Below are 15069 nucleotides of genomic sequence, written 5' to 3' on the forward strand. Positions count from 1 at the left end.
AAGAGTACTTTCCAGCTTTCCCCCACCAAAGTGTTCATGCCCTAATCCCAGACTTTGCAGATGTGAGTAAGAGTATGGACTTTGAGAGGCGGAGAGCATCCTGGGTTATCCAGGTGGACCCAATCTAATCACATGAGTCCTTAAAATTAGAGAACCTTTCCTGGCTGTGATCAGAGAGAGGTTTCACTACTGAGGGAAGGTTAGTGAGATGTGACTTGAGGACTCAACCTACTGTTGCTGGCTTTGAAAATTCACAGAGTGGGTTACGAGCCAAGTAATGCAGGAAGCCTCTAAAAGATGGAGAAGGAAAGGAAATAGATTCTTCCCTAGAGCCTCCAGAAAGGAATCAAGCTCTGCTGACACCTTGATTTTGACACAGACCTGTACTATACTTCTGACCTACAGAACTATAAGATGATGATAAAATAGTGTTGTTTTACATTACTAAATTTGTGGTAATTTGTTACAGCAGCAATAGAAAACTAATACTGTAGCCCAAGGGTTGGAGTTGGTGCCTCTGGCCATGATGAAAAGGCCTGGGGAAGGCCATGGGCCCACCCATCATCGCCACATTTCTTGCTTACATCTACTTGTCTCTTCAACCACAGCACCTCTTCTTATCGGCTTTGTAGTGATATTAGAATTACATATGAGAAGTCTACTCTTAAAAAAAAAAAAAGAGACTACCATTTAAAAAACAATGCCATAAGCACAGATAATTACCATACATGTATATACAATACCCATTCATACATGTATTTATGTATAAATATTTTATTTAAATAAACTCTAAACATTTGTAAATAATAAGTAAATATTACTGCAGAAGTCATTATGGTTAGTAATCGTTAGGGGCATAGGCTTTAGCATCATACTGACTTGGGTTCGCATCACATCACATCTGACATATACCAGATACGTAATTCTGAATCTCAATGTTTTCATGCGTAAATTGGAAATAATAGCAGTACCTATTATTTATTGAGTGTTCTATGCATCTGGTACTGTACTAAGCATGTTTTCTGAATTAATTATTTAAACTTCCAAAACTTCCAGTAAGGTGGAACTCTTTTTATCCGCATTTTACAGATGAGGAAACTGAAGAACAGAGGTTAAATGGCAGAACTGAGCGATCTGGCTGCAGATCATGAGCCCTTAAATGGCTATCCTTTGCCTAGACTTTGCCACCTCCTGTGATATAACTAAACAAAAAAGAAGAAACAAGCTCAGGCTCTCAGGCCAATCACAAGGGTGGAATTTTCTTCATCTCACACATCTGAGCTAGAACCAGGGTTGGAGAGGCGATGGCACTCAGCCCTAGATTGGCTCAGGAGATGGCAGAGCACTATAGCTGATCACCAGAAAGAGAAGCCAATCAAGGGCTGAACACAATGCAGAACTAATATGATCATAATGGTTACTATGATTTTAATACAGCAGTCCCCCCTTATCTGTGGCTTCACTTTCTGAAGTTTGTTATCTGTGGTCAACCAAACTCTGAGAATATTAAGTGGAAAATTCCAGAAATAAACAATTCTTAAGTTTTGAATTATTCTTCATTCTGAGTAGTGTGATGAAATCTCACACTTTCTTGTTCCATCCCGGGTGGGATGTGAATCATCCCTTTGTCTAGCGTATCCACGTTGTATACGCTACCTGTCTATTAGTCACTTAGTAGCCATCTTAGTTGCCATATCTACAAGAGCACTTCAAAAAGTTCGTGGAAAAATAGAATTAAAAGATACTATGAATCTTTCCGTGAACTTTTTGAAGTGCCCTTGTACAGGTCACAAGAAGAGGGTGACTATAGTACAATAAAATGTTTTGAGAAAGAGACTACATTCATATAACTTTTATTACAGTATACTGTTATAATTCTTCTATTTTATTTTCAGTTATTGTTGCTAATCTCTAACTGTGCCTAATTTATAAATTAAACTTTATCATAGGTATGTATTCACAGGAAAAAACAGTACATATAGGTTTTGTACTATCCTTGGTTTCAAGCATCCACTGGGGTTCTTGGAGTGTATCCCCTGTGGATAAGGGGGTACTACTGTACTTAAAATATGTCATGTACTGAGCTAAATGCTTTACATATATTATCTCACTTAATTCTTAAAACCTATAAGGTAATTACTACTATTTTCTCTATTGTACAGGGAAGGAAACTAAGCCTCAGAGAGGTTAAGTACCTGGCCCAGTGAGGAAGAAACAGAATTGAGAATTTACTAGAGATTGCTTTACTCCAAAAACTGGGCTCTTGACTAGTGTGTTACACTGTCTTAGTTCAGCAGAGAAAGAAGCTTGCAAATCAGTGTGTTCCTCATTCTCCCATCTCCACCCCAGGATTTGGGCAAGTATTAATAAGTGTGATGACTGAGCAAAGCCTGTGGAGTCTGAATCCTAGTAATCCCTAAAATATATCTCCCACTTGCTTGGTAGTATAGACATATCATGGGTAACTAATTAATGACTGGTTAGCTCCTTTAAACCACCCAAACCTAGCAAGGCAATTTCAAGTGAAGCAGGATTTTTCTAGGCAGCATCACTCTCAAACTCAGCAGTCATGATGTCAGTTCTGAGCCACCAGGCTTCTCTTTCTTGAATCTTTTAAAGAATTGTTGTGAAGTTTGAATCTTGTCTCTGTCACTTATGAGCTGTGTGACCTAATGCAAAATATTTACATTTCTGAAAAAGTTACTTGACCCATCTGAAAACTGGCATATAAACACCTAAGGATTAAAGTGAGATCCTGAATTTGAAAGTGCCTGGCATGTAGTAAATGCTCAATAAAATGAATCAAATGAAATAAAATGGTCTCCTTATTTCCACCTTCAAACTGTCTCTCTAAACTCTCCCTGCCTAACTTCTTGTTCTCTCACCCACAATGATTGTTCAAGGTTCTGAACTTTTGGTACCACCTGTCAAATTTTTCCCCCTCTGACAAGCTCTGGCACCATAGGCAACATGGGGGAAGGCCTGGACTCAAGAAACAGAGCTTTCTGAGTCCTGAGCAGGACTTATATCTTCAAAACCTAGTAATGGTATGTTTAATTATTGTATTGCCTTTAAAAACACAATGTACTTCTATTGTTTTTTCAATTAAAATTTTAATAAAAACTCACTGAGAAAAATAAGAAAATTTCAGAAGCTATAAAAAAGAAAAAAAACGCTATAATCCAATAACCTCTAAATAATATTAACAGTTGGATATATACACTTAAGAGCTTTTCATTGATACATCTTGAGAAAGGGATCCTGGTCCCATTTTAAGGTTTCATTCTGAATCAGAAACTCAGCTATTAAAAAAAGCTGGTCATCTCATGTTAGCATTTGATATTGAGGACCTACTATGTGTAGGACACATGGCTAGTTGTTCAGAGAATTTAAAGTACAGTCTATCTTCAATAATCTGTAGTAGAACGGCAGGCAGAGGTACCCTATAAAAAGGTAGATGTAAACATAAGTGCCAGAGAGTAATAAATACAATAGTTGGAGAAATTTCATATCACAACCATAAAAAAAATTCCCAGATAAGTGTTATCAATAATGAATACTATGAGTTCAAACTTGCCAATATCTTGCAGGTCTTGGTAAGGAGAGCAATTATGAAAAAGTAAAGTTTTTGATAAAACAAGAAGCATATATGTCTTGGGTCAGATTGGGAGCAATGTCTAGAATAATTTTCCAAGCTGGAATAAACAGGTTCAAACCTAGAATACAGCTTCCAGGGAATTTGTTGATTTGAAAGAGATTTGAAAAGAATTTCACCTAGGCTAGAACTCATTTTTTCTATATCAATATTTCGATTTCATTCTCTTGGGTCACAAATAAGCAAAAGAAGCTGAAGGAAGAGTAGAGAAAATTGAAGGACAAAGGCAGCTTTTTGTTTATTTATTGAATGTGTATTGAATGCCTATATGTGCCAGGCACTAGAGAGCAGATGTGATTGTCCACTGCACAATCTATACAACTGTCCCCGATGACCCTGCAATAAAGATACAACAGTGAACAGTTTCCTGCTCTTGTGGAGTTTACATTTGGGGAAAGGGTAGAGAGAATAGTAATAAATAAGTAAAAAATAAGGCAATTTCGGACAGTAAAATTGTTATGAAGAAAATAAAACAAGCAATGAAATAGAGAGTGATTAGGGAAAACCTCTTTAAAGAAGTTTCCCATGCAAAAATTTGAAAGATGAGTAGTCCAGGTAGAGGAAAAAGGAGGGGCAAAGTTTCTGCATAGGAATGATTATGCCATTTGTCCCAGTATGTCAGTTGCATAATGAGCAAGTGGCGAACAATGAGTTCATAGAGGTAGGCAAGGGCTAGATTATGGAAAACTAAAGTAAGAGGTCTGGATTTTATTCTAAGAGAAATATAACATCTTTAATAACATAGTAGGAAAGAATCTGGTGTTTCATACTGGAGTGAGGATCTGGGTGAACAAAAAATCTAGCAAAAGGATGGATATAAGAGTTTTAGGACATTGAAAAAGCATGGCTAGAAATCTTGAAGCCAAGAATAAGCTGTGGACAAACTGCTATTCCCAGGTCACACCATGAAAGCCTCAGGATTAGTTAGATCTATGAATAATTTGGTAGTGTAGAAAACTGGTGAAACAGTTATCTAGTTCTACTTCAGTGTTTGCATTTCTTTTAGTCGTGCTTTATTATTTTTTTAAGGTTATGAATATCCTTATTATCTCAACTCTCCTATAATTTAGTAACCATAATCAGGTATAGTTATTACCAGAGTTCTCTGTTTTCTCTATTTCCCTTTCTGTGTGTGCAGACCTAAAGCTGCCCTACCATACTCTCCATCCCGCATCTCCACCCCCCAGCCCCACCTCACTTCATCAGGAAGTACAGAAGAGTGTGAACTGCATGCCTTGCTGTCAGGATGTCTCTGGGGTCCTGATTTTCATCCTGCCTTAACATCTTATGACTTAGACCAACAGAAATATGAGATACATATGTTAATTTAAATTTTCTAGTGGCTACATTAAAAAAGTAAAAGGAAGCAGGTGCAGTACATTTTAAGAATATATCTTATTTAATACAACATATCTAAAATACCATCTTTTTAACATGTAATCAAAATCAAAAATTTTATTGAGATATTTTACATTCTTTTTTTTATAATGTCTTCTAAATGCAATGTATGTTTCATACTTATAGCATATCTCAATTCATACTGGACACATTTCAAGTGCTTACTAGCTACATGGGCTAGAGACTATCGTTTTGGACAGGGAAGTTCTAGATCTTACCTCCGTTGACTTTTGAAATCTGGTGATTCCAATCTACCTTGTTCTGTAATGACTGTGCTGCTAGTATCTTTTTCTGACTCTGACATAACTTTCTGTTTCTAGACCTCTGTTCACTCTGAACCTTTAACTCCTGAATTGCTGATTCCAAAAATGGACCCTGGCTCTGTTAATACCTGCTCTCTGTCTAACATTGTCCTGCTGCTACATATTTGGCATGACATCAAGTAATTATTTAGGCCTTTCTACATTCAAGAAGAGTTCTGTTTTATAGAAAAAGTGCCAGTCAGTGGAAGAACATGCTGAATACTCTGTGGCTCCTTTAAATTCACCTATGGGGAGTATACCTGTTCTCCAAAATGTTCACTGCAGCACTATTTACAATAGTTAAGAGTTGGAACCAGCCCAAATATGCATCATCAGATGAGTGGATATGGAAAATGTAGTATATCTACACAATGGAATACTACTCCGCTATAAAAAAGAATGAAATAACTGCCATTTGCAACAACATGGATGGACCTAGAGAATTATATTAAGTGAAACGAGTCAGGCACAGAAAGAGAAATATCACATGTTCTCACTTATTTGTGGGAGCTAAAAATAAATAAATAAATACACAAATACATGTTCTCACTTATTTGTGGGAGCTAAAAATAAATAAATAAATACACAAATACATGTTCTCACTTATTTGTGGGAGCTAAAAATAAATAAATAAATACACAAATAAACTAGGGGGCGGAGGGAAAAAGACACAACAATCACAATTTCTTGAAGTTGATACGACAAGCAAACAGAAATGAGGTTTTTGGGAGGGAGGGAGGAGGGAGGTTTTGGTAATGGGCCACAATAATCAACCACATTGTATATTGACGAAATAAAATTAAATTAAAAAATAATTTCTTCTGTAAGCACACCTGTTAACTAAATTCATTCATTCATCCATGAAATAAATAATTATTCAGTGCAAAAAAAATAAATAAGTAAATAAATAAATAAATTTACCTGTGGGGAGCTTAACTGTTTGAAATATAATATATTCCCAGGTTCACTCATGGCTACTTATTGCTTGCTGACATAGTATGACATAGAAGAAAACTGCTTTTGAGTATTGGAAACTATTACGTTGGCCTTTCTCTTTAAATTTTTTCGTGAAAAATTCCTAATTTTTTCCCCAAGCCAATGGATGACTCCATGTTTCAAGTAGATTGGGTTAATGTCCTGTGCTCAGAAAGGCAAGGGGGGAAAAAGCACTTAAAAATTTTTCACTATATACCTAACCCTCCCCTCCCCAGTTAACTTGGAAACTGCAATAGTGTTTTAACTTTTCTATTTTACCTTTGAGGGCAAAACTCTGTGGTTGCACGTGTATGCTCACAGGTCAAATTCAACCTTGAAGATGTGTTTTGTTGGCTCACACAGTGTTTAAAATTCTTCTGAGCCAACATTTAGAAGTTGGGAACATTCATATAAACATTCAGTTTTCTAGCCTCCTTTAAAAAATTGGAAGACTCATCTACTCTGAGTGATCCCTCCTGCATGGTACCTTTTGACTGAGCTGGAGTTAGAGGAGCCATGCTCTTTCTATTTTGATATAGTCAATTACCACTGGCCCATTTCTTTCTTTTTTCTTTTTTTATTAAAACATAGTTGACTGTACACATCTGTGGAGTACAGAATTGAATTTCATTACCAGTGTGCAATATGTTGTGCTCAAATCAGGATAGTTAGCATAGTCAACATTATACAATGCAATCATTTTTCATGGCTATTTACCAATTCCTTCCTTAGCCCCCCCCTCCCCCTTGCCCACTTCTGGTAAGCTCAGATCTGTTTTCTCTTTTTGAAAGTTCAGGTATTATTGTGATTGTTGTGTCTTTCTTTTTTTCTTTTTAAAATCTATTTGTTTATCCTTATACCCCCCACTTATGAGTGAGGACATGTGGTATTTCTCTTTCTGTGCCTGGCTTATTTCACTTAACATAATTTTCTCTAAGTTCATCTATGTTGCTGTGAGTGGCTGTATTTCATTCCTTTTTATTGCAAAGTAGCATTCTATTACATAAATATACCACATTTTCCTTATCCAGTCCCATTGATGGACATTTTGATTGGTTCCAACTCTTGGCTATTGTAAACAGAACTGCAATAAACATGGGCGTTTATGGTATCCATTTGTCATGATGATTTCCATTCCTTTGGGTGGAATGCTGGATCTTACAGCAGTTCTATCTGTAGTTGTTTGAGAAACCTCTATACCATTACCCATAATGGCTGCACCAATTTATAGTCCCACCAACAGTGTAGGAGGGTTCCCTTTCTCTGCAACTTGCCAGCAGTTGTTATGCTCTGTCTTTTTGATAATAGTCAATCTAACTGGGGTGACATGATATATCAGTGTAGTTTTGATTTGCATTTCCCTGATGCTGAGTGATGTTGAGCATTTTTCCATGTATCTGTTGGCCATTCGTATATCTTCCTTTGAGAAATGCCTATTCAGCTCCTTTGCCCATTTTTTAATTGAGTTACTTGTTTTTTTACTGTTAAGTTGTTTGAGTTCCTTGTATATTGTGGATATTAATCCTTTGTCAGAAGCATAGTTTCAAAAATATTTTCTCCCTCTTTGTAGGTTGTCTCTTCTCTCTGTTAATTGTTTCTTTAGCTGTGCAGAAGCTTTTTAGTTTGATATAATCCCATTTGTTTATTTTTCCTTTTGTTGCCTTTGCTTTTGGGGTCACATTCATGAAGTCTTTGTCCATTCCTACTTCTTGAAGTGTTTCCCCTATGTTTTCTGTTTGGAGTTTTATATTTACAGGTCTTATATTTAAATCTTTAATACATTTTGAGTTGATTTTGGTATATAGCAAGAGAGATAGATCTACTTTCATTCTTCTACATATGGATGTCCAGTACCTTTATTGAAGAGGTAGTCTTTTCCACAATGTATGTTCTTAGTGCCTTTGCTGAAAATCAGTTGACTGTAAGAATGTGGGTTGAATTCTGAGTCCTCTATTCTGTTCTATTGATTGGAGTGTCTGTTTTTACGCCAGTACCTGTTTTGCTTTGTAGTATATTTTGAAGTCAGGTAGTGTTATGCTCCTGGCTTTCTTTCTTTTTGCTGAGGATTGCTTTGGCTATTTGGGGTCTTTTGTTGTTTCATATGCATGCTAGGATTGTTTTTTCTTTTTCTGTGAAGCATGTTATTGGTGTTTTGATGGGGATTGCATTGAATCTGTGGATCGCTTTGGGTAGTATGGACATTTTCACAATATTAATTCTTCCAATCAAAGAGTGTGGAATGTCATTCCATCTTTTTGTGTCCTCTTTAATTTCCTTTAGCAGTGATTTGTAGTTCTTGTTGTAGAGATCTTTCAAGCAGTGATTTGTAGTTCTTGTTGTAGAGATCTTTCATCTCCTTGATTAAATTTGTTCCTAAGTTTTTACTTATTTATTTATTTTTGTGACTATTGTAAATAGCTTTCTTGATTTCTTTTTCTGGTAGTTCATTGTTGGAATATGAAAATGCTACTGATTTTTGGGTGTTGATTTTGTATCCTACAACTTTACTGAAATTGTTTACCAACTCTAAGAGTTTTTTGGAAAAAATTTTTTGGTAAAAATATTTAGGCTTTTCTATATATAGGATTATGTCATCTGCAAACAGGGACAATTTGACTTTGTCTTTTCCAATCTGTATGCTCTTTATTTCTTCCTCTTGCCTGATTGCTCTAGCTAGTATCTCTAATACTATGTTTAATAGGAATGTGAGAGCGGGCATCTTGCTTCATTCTTAATGATATACTGGCAGTGGGTTTGTCACATATGGCTTCTATTGTGTTGAAATACTTTCCTTTTTACCTAATTTACTAAGAGTCTTTTTTTTTTCCTTTTTGTCTTTTTTACTGACCGGTAACGGGATTGCAACCCTCGGTGTCACGCCTGTACCGGGGACCGGCAACGGGATCGCAACCCTCGGTGTTGCGCCCGCACCGTGCTCAGCCAGTGAGTGGGAACCGGTCTCTGCATGGGATCTGAACCCTCGGCAGGAGCGCCGCCGTGCTCCCAAGCGGCTCACTCTCCAGTGCGCCACCGGGGCGGCCCAACTACTAAGTCTTTATCATGAAGTAAGGTTGGATTTGGTCAAATACTTTTTCTGTTTCTACTGATATAATCATATGGTTTTGTCTTTGATTTTTTGATGTGGTGTATCACATTTATTGACTTGCATATGTTGAACCATCCTTGCATCCCTGGGATAAATCCCACTTGATTGTAGTGTATAATTTTTTTGTGTTGCTGTGTTCTATTTGCTAATATTTTACTGAGGATTTTTGTATCAATGTTCATCAAAGATATTGACCTATAGTTTTGGTTTTTGTCGTATCTTTGTCTGGTTTTGGTATCAGGGTGATGCTAACCTCATAAAATGAGTTAGGGATGTGTGGTTTACACCACATCAATAAAGGCAAAGACAAAAACCATATGATCATCTCCAAGACACTGAAAAAGCATTTGACAAAATTCAACATTCTTTAATGATAAAGACTCTCTGCAAGTTAGGTATAGATGGAAAGTATCTCAATACAATTAAAACCATATATTATAAGCCCACTGCCAATATCAGTCTGAATGGGGAAAAGCTTGCAACTTTTCCCTTAAGAACAGGAACTAGACAAGGATGCCCACTCTCACCACTCCTATTCAACATAGTGTTGGAAGTACTAGCCAGGGCAATCAGAGAAGAGAAGGAAATAAAGGGCATCCAGATTGAAAAAGAAGAAGTCAAACTGTCCCTGATTGCAGATGATGTGATCCTATATATTGAGCAGCCTAAAGCCTCTACCAAAAAACTCCTAGAGTTGATAAAAGATTTCAGCAAAGTTGCTGGATACAAAATCAACACACAAAAATCAGTAGCATTTCTATACTCCAACAGTGAACATGCAGGAAAAGAAATCAAGAAAGCTGGCCCATTTACAATAGCCACCAAAAAAATAAAATATTTAGGAATAAAGTTAACCAAGGATGTGACAAATCTCTACAATGAGAACTATAAACCACTGTTGAGAGAAATTAAAGAGGACTCAAGAAGATGGAAAGATATCCCATGCTCTTGGATTGGAAGAATTAACATTGTGAAAATGTACATACTACCCAAAGTGATCCACAGATTCAACGCAATCCCCATCAAAATTCCAAAGACATTTTTCTCAGAAATGGAAAAAACTATCCAGGCATACGTATGGAATAACAAAAAACCATGCATAGCCAAAGCAATCCTGAGCAAAAAAAATAAAGCTGGAGGTATAACACTACCTAACTTTAAAGTATATTACAAAGCTATGATAACCAAAACAGTATGGTATTGGCATAAAAACAGACACATGGATCAATGGAATAGAATAGAAAACTCAGAAATCAACCCATACACCTACAGCCATCTGACCTTTGACAAAAGTAGCATGTCAACATACTGGGGAAGAGACTGCCTTTTCAACAAATGGTGCTGGGAAAACTGGATATTCATATGTAGGAGAATGAAACTAGACCCATACCTCTCACCATATACCAAAATCAACTCAAAATGGATTAAAGAATTAAATAACATCCTGAAACAATAAAACTCCTTAAGAAAACATAAGAGAAACACTCCAGGAAGTAGAAGTGGGTACAGACTTCATGAATAGGACCCCCAAAACACAGGCAACTAAAGGAAAAATAAACAAATGTGATTATATCGAATAAAAAGCTTCTACACAGCAAAAGAAACAATCAACAGAGTGAAAAGACAACCAACGGAGTGGGAGAAAATATTTGCAAAATATACATCCAACAAAGGATTAATATCCAGAATGTACAAGGAACTCAAACAACTTTACAGCAAAAAAACAAATAACACAATTAAAAAATGGGCAAAGGAGCTGAATAGGTATTTCTCAAGGGAAGATATATGAATGGTCAACAGACAAATGAAAAATTTCTCAGCATCACTCAGCATCTGGGAAATGCAAATCAAGACCACTTTCAGATACTATCTCATTCCAGTCAGGATGGCTAATATCCAAAAGACTGAGAATAATAAGTGCTGGAGAGGTCACGGAGCAAAAGGAACTCTCATACACTGTTGGTGGGACTGCAAAATGGTGCAGTCTTTATGGAAAATGGTATGGAGGTTCCTCAGACAATTACAGATAGATCTACCATATGACCCAGCTATTCCACTGCTGGGAACATACCCAGATGAATGGAAATCATCATGCTGAAAGGATACATGTACTCCAATGTTTATTGCAGAAATATTTACAGTAGCCAAGAGTTAGAACCAGCCCAAATGTCCATCATCAGATGAGTGGATAAGGAAACTGTGGTATATCTACACAATGGAATTCTACTCTGCTATAAAAAAGAATAAAATACTACCATTCACAACAACATGGATGGACTTAGAGAATTATATTAAGTGAAACAAGTCAGGCACAGAAAGAGAAATACCACATCTTCTCACTTATTTGTGGAAGCTAAAAATAAATAAATAAATGAACACACAAACAAATAAAGGGGGGGGGGTTAAGAAGACGTGACAGTCACAACAATTCCTTGAATTTTTAAAGACAAGTGAACAGATATGATATGGGGGAAAGGGGAGAGATGGAGAGGGGAAGAGGAATGGGTAAAGGGTCATGAAAATCAAGTACAATGTATATTGAGAAGTTAAAATTTAAAAAACTCAATAAATAAAATTTAAGATACTTATTTTAAATTTAAAGAATAAATAAATAAATAATAAAATAAAGAGTTAGGGAGAACGGCCTCTGTTTCAATTTTTTGGAATAGTTTGGAGAGAATTGGTATTAATTTCTCTTTGAAGGTTTGGTAGAATTCAGCAGTAAAGCCATCCAGTCATGTGCTTTTCTCTGTTGGGAGACTGCTGATTACTGCTTTAATCTTATTATTTGTTATTGGTCTGTTCAGGTTTTCTATTTTTTCTTGGTTCAGTCTTGGTAGTTTGTATGTGTCCAGAAATTTATCCATTTCATCCAGGCTTTCAAATTTGTTGGCATATAGTTGTTTATAATTGTCTCTAATGATTCTTTGTATTTCTGTGGTAACAGTTGTAATGTCTCCTTTTTCATTTCTAACTTTTGTTATTTGAGTCTTCTCTCTTCTTTTTCTACTTAGCCTAGCTAATGGTTTGTCTGTTTTGCTTATTTTCTCGTAAAACCAACTTTTCATTTCATTGATCTTTTGTATTTTTTTTATTATTTTTATTTATTTATTTATTTTTCGTTAAATTTTTATTTTGTCAATATACAATGTATTAGATTATTATGGCCCATCAACGACACCTCCCTCCCTCCTCCCTCTCTCCCCTCCCACCCAAGAATGTCCTTTCCATTTGCTTGTTGTAACAACTTCAAAAAAGTATAGTTGTTATATTTTCTTCCCCCCGCCCCAGTTTTTTTGTGAGTGTGTATGTGGGTGAATTAATTTGTTTATTTTTAGCTCCCACCAATGAGTGAGAACATGTGGTATTTCTTTTTCTCTGCCTGACTCGTTTCACTCAATATTATTCTCTCAAGGTCCATCCATGTTGTTGCAAATGGCAGTATTTCATTCGTTTTTATAGCTGAGTAATATTCCATTGTGTAGATATACCACATTTTCCGTATCCACTCATCCGATGATGGACATTTGGGCTGATTCCAACTCTTGTTACATAGTCATGGTAGTGATTACTGTTTTTTGGATTCCAGCTTCAGGACTCCCTTGAGGATTTCTTGTAGGGCTGGTTGTATGGTGGTGAACTTCCATAGTTTTTGTTTGTCTGGGAAACAGACTGTTTCTCCTTCATTTCTGAAAGTATACAATAGGTATAATATTCTTGGCTGGCAGTTTTTTTCTCTTATTATTTTGAACATATCATCCCATCCTCTTCTGGCCTGTAGAGTTTCTGTTGAGAAGTTGGCTGTTAGTCTGATGGGGACTCCCTTATATGTGACTTTATGCTTTTCTCTTGCTGTTTTTAGAATTCTATCTTTGTCTTTGAGGTTTGCCAATTTGACTATTTTGTGTCTTGGAGAGGACTTTTTGGATTGAATCTCTTTGGGGATCTGTGAGCCTCCTGAATCTAAAGGTCTATGACTCTCCCTATACCTGGGAAGTTTTCTACTGTGGACACCACAGAAGTGAGGAAGGTGGTTGCAGCTCCTGGTGCCACAGCCACCCCTATGAGGTAACCCCACTGCCACCAAGGACACCATAGATGTCAGGGAGGCAGTTGCAGGTGCTGATGCCACTTCTGCCACTGCAAGGTAACTCTGCTGCTGCTGTAGACACTGTATATGCACAGGCTGCTGCTGCAGACACCACAGCCAAGCAAGTATCTGCTGCAACCAGCTCTGCTGCAGTTGCTGCCACGACTGGTGCCACCAAGCAGCCACCATCAACATGAGAGCAACTGTCTACCACTGTAGCCACTGCTGCTGTGCAGGCAGCTTGCCAAAGCTACCACCAAAGCCACTGCCACCACAAGAGTGGCCTGCTACCACAGCAACTGCCACAGCAGCCACTGCCACTGTGTAGCCAGACCACTGACCACTCAACTGCATTGACACAAGGAGAGTCACCTGTGGAGTCCAGGGAAGGAGAGTAATAGAAGAAGCTACTGCTGTACCATATGAGCAGACACCAATATAGAAATACTGGAAATAAAAAAAAAAGAAAATATGAGTCCAGCAAAGGAATACAGTAACACTCAAGTACCAGACCCCATACAGCAGCAAACCTTTTAAATGACTGGAAATGAATTCTGAGTAATCTTAAGGAAACTCAATGAGATATGAGAAGATGCAGTTAGATGACACAACGAACTGAGCAAAACTATCCAGGATATGATGGGGGAAATTTACAAAGAGATTAATACTTAAAAAAAAGAATAAAGCAGGACTCATGGAACTGAAGGAGCTGATCAACAAAATTAAAAAAAAAAACACAACTGAGAGGTTTAGCAGCAGTCTAGAGCAAGTGGAAGAAAGAATTTCTGATCTTGAAGACAGTCCCTTTGAAATAACTCAGGTGGACCAAAAAAAAAATTTTTTTTAAATGAAGAACATCTAAGAAAGATAGTTGGCAACCTTAAGCTCTCAAATATCCAACTTGTGGGTGTTCCTGAAAGGCAGAGAAAGGAAAAGGCATTGAGAACATATTCAGTGAAGTAATTCTGCTGGCCCATTTCTTTCATGCAATAGGTATGTCTGTTCTCTTCTGGGCACTTGAGTTTGCACCCTCCATAACTCATCATACCTCTCTGCCCGTTGTCTTCAGCCAATATCTAGGGGCCAAGGGTCTTATGTTTGAGAAGCCTTCTTAGCTCCTGTGTCTTCTGAAGATTTAGGCGGGGCAGAACAATGGAGGTAAGCTGATTAGATCATTCAGGTACCTGTTAAGTCTAAGGTGAAACTCAACCTTGAAATTCCTTGATGGTCACTGGTTTTAAGGGAATTTTTGGCTAATGATTTGGGAAAATCCTCTTCCTTGCTAGATCCCATAAATAATTTTATAAGCCAGGGAGTGAGAATTTCAGATGTCAGTCAGAGTATTTTTCAGCAAAGTCTCTTTACTCTTTACTCAAAATAATATTGATAAACAATAAAAGATTACTTATAATAGTTCCTCAACCTCCTGGTGGTTCTCTTTCCTTAGCAATTGAACTAGTCCAAAGATCTAAATAGGAATTAGAGATCCCCTACCCTCTGTTCCACCCCAATCATCTTTCTTAGGGGAGGCAGAAAGAAAAAG

Source organism: Galeopterus variegatus, unplaced genomic scaffold, assembly GCF_000696425.1.
Source record: "Galeopterus variegatus unplaced genomic scaffold, G_variegatus-3.0.2 Scaffold873, whole genome shotgun sequence".
In the NCBI taxonomy this organism is placed as follows: domain Eukaryota; kingdom Metazoa; phylum Chordata; class Mammalia; order Dermoptera; family Cynocephalidae; genus Galeopterus; species Galeopterus variegatus.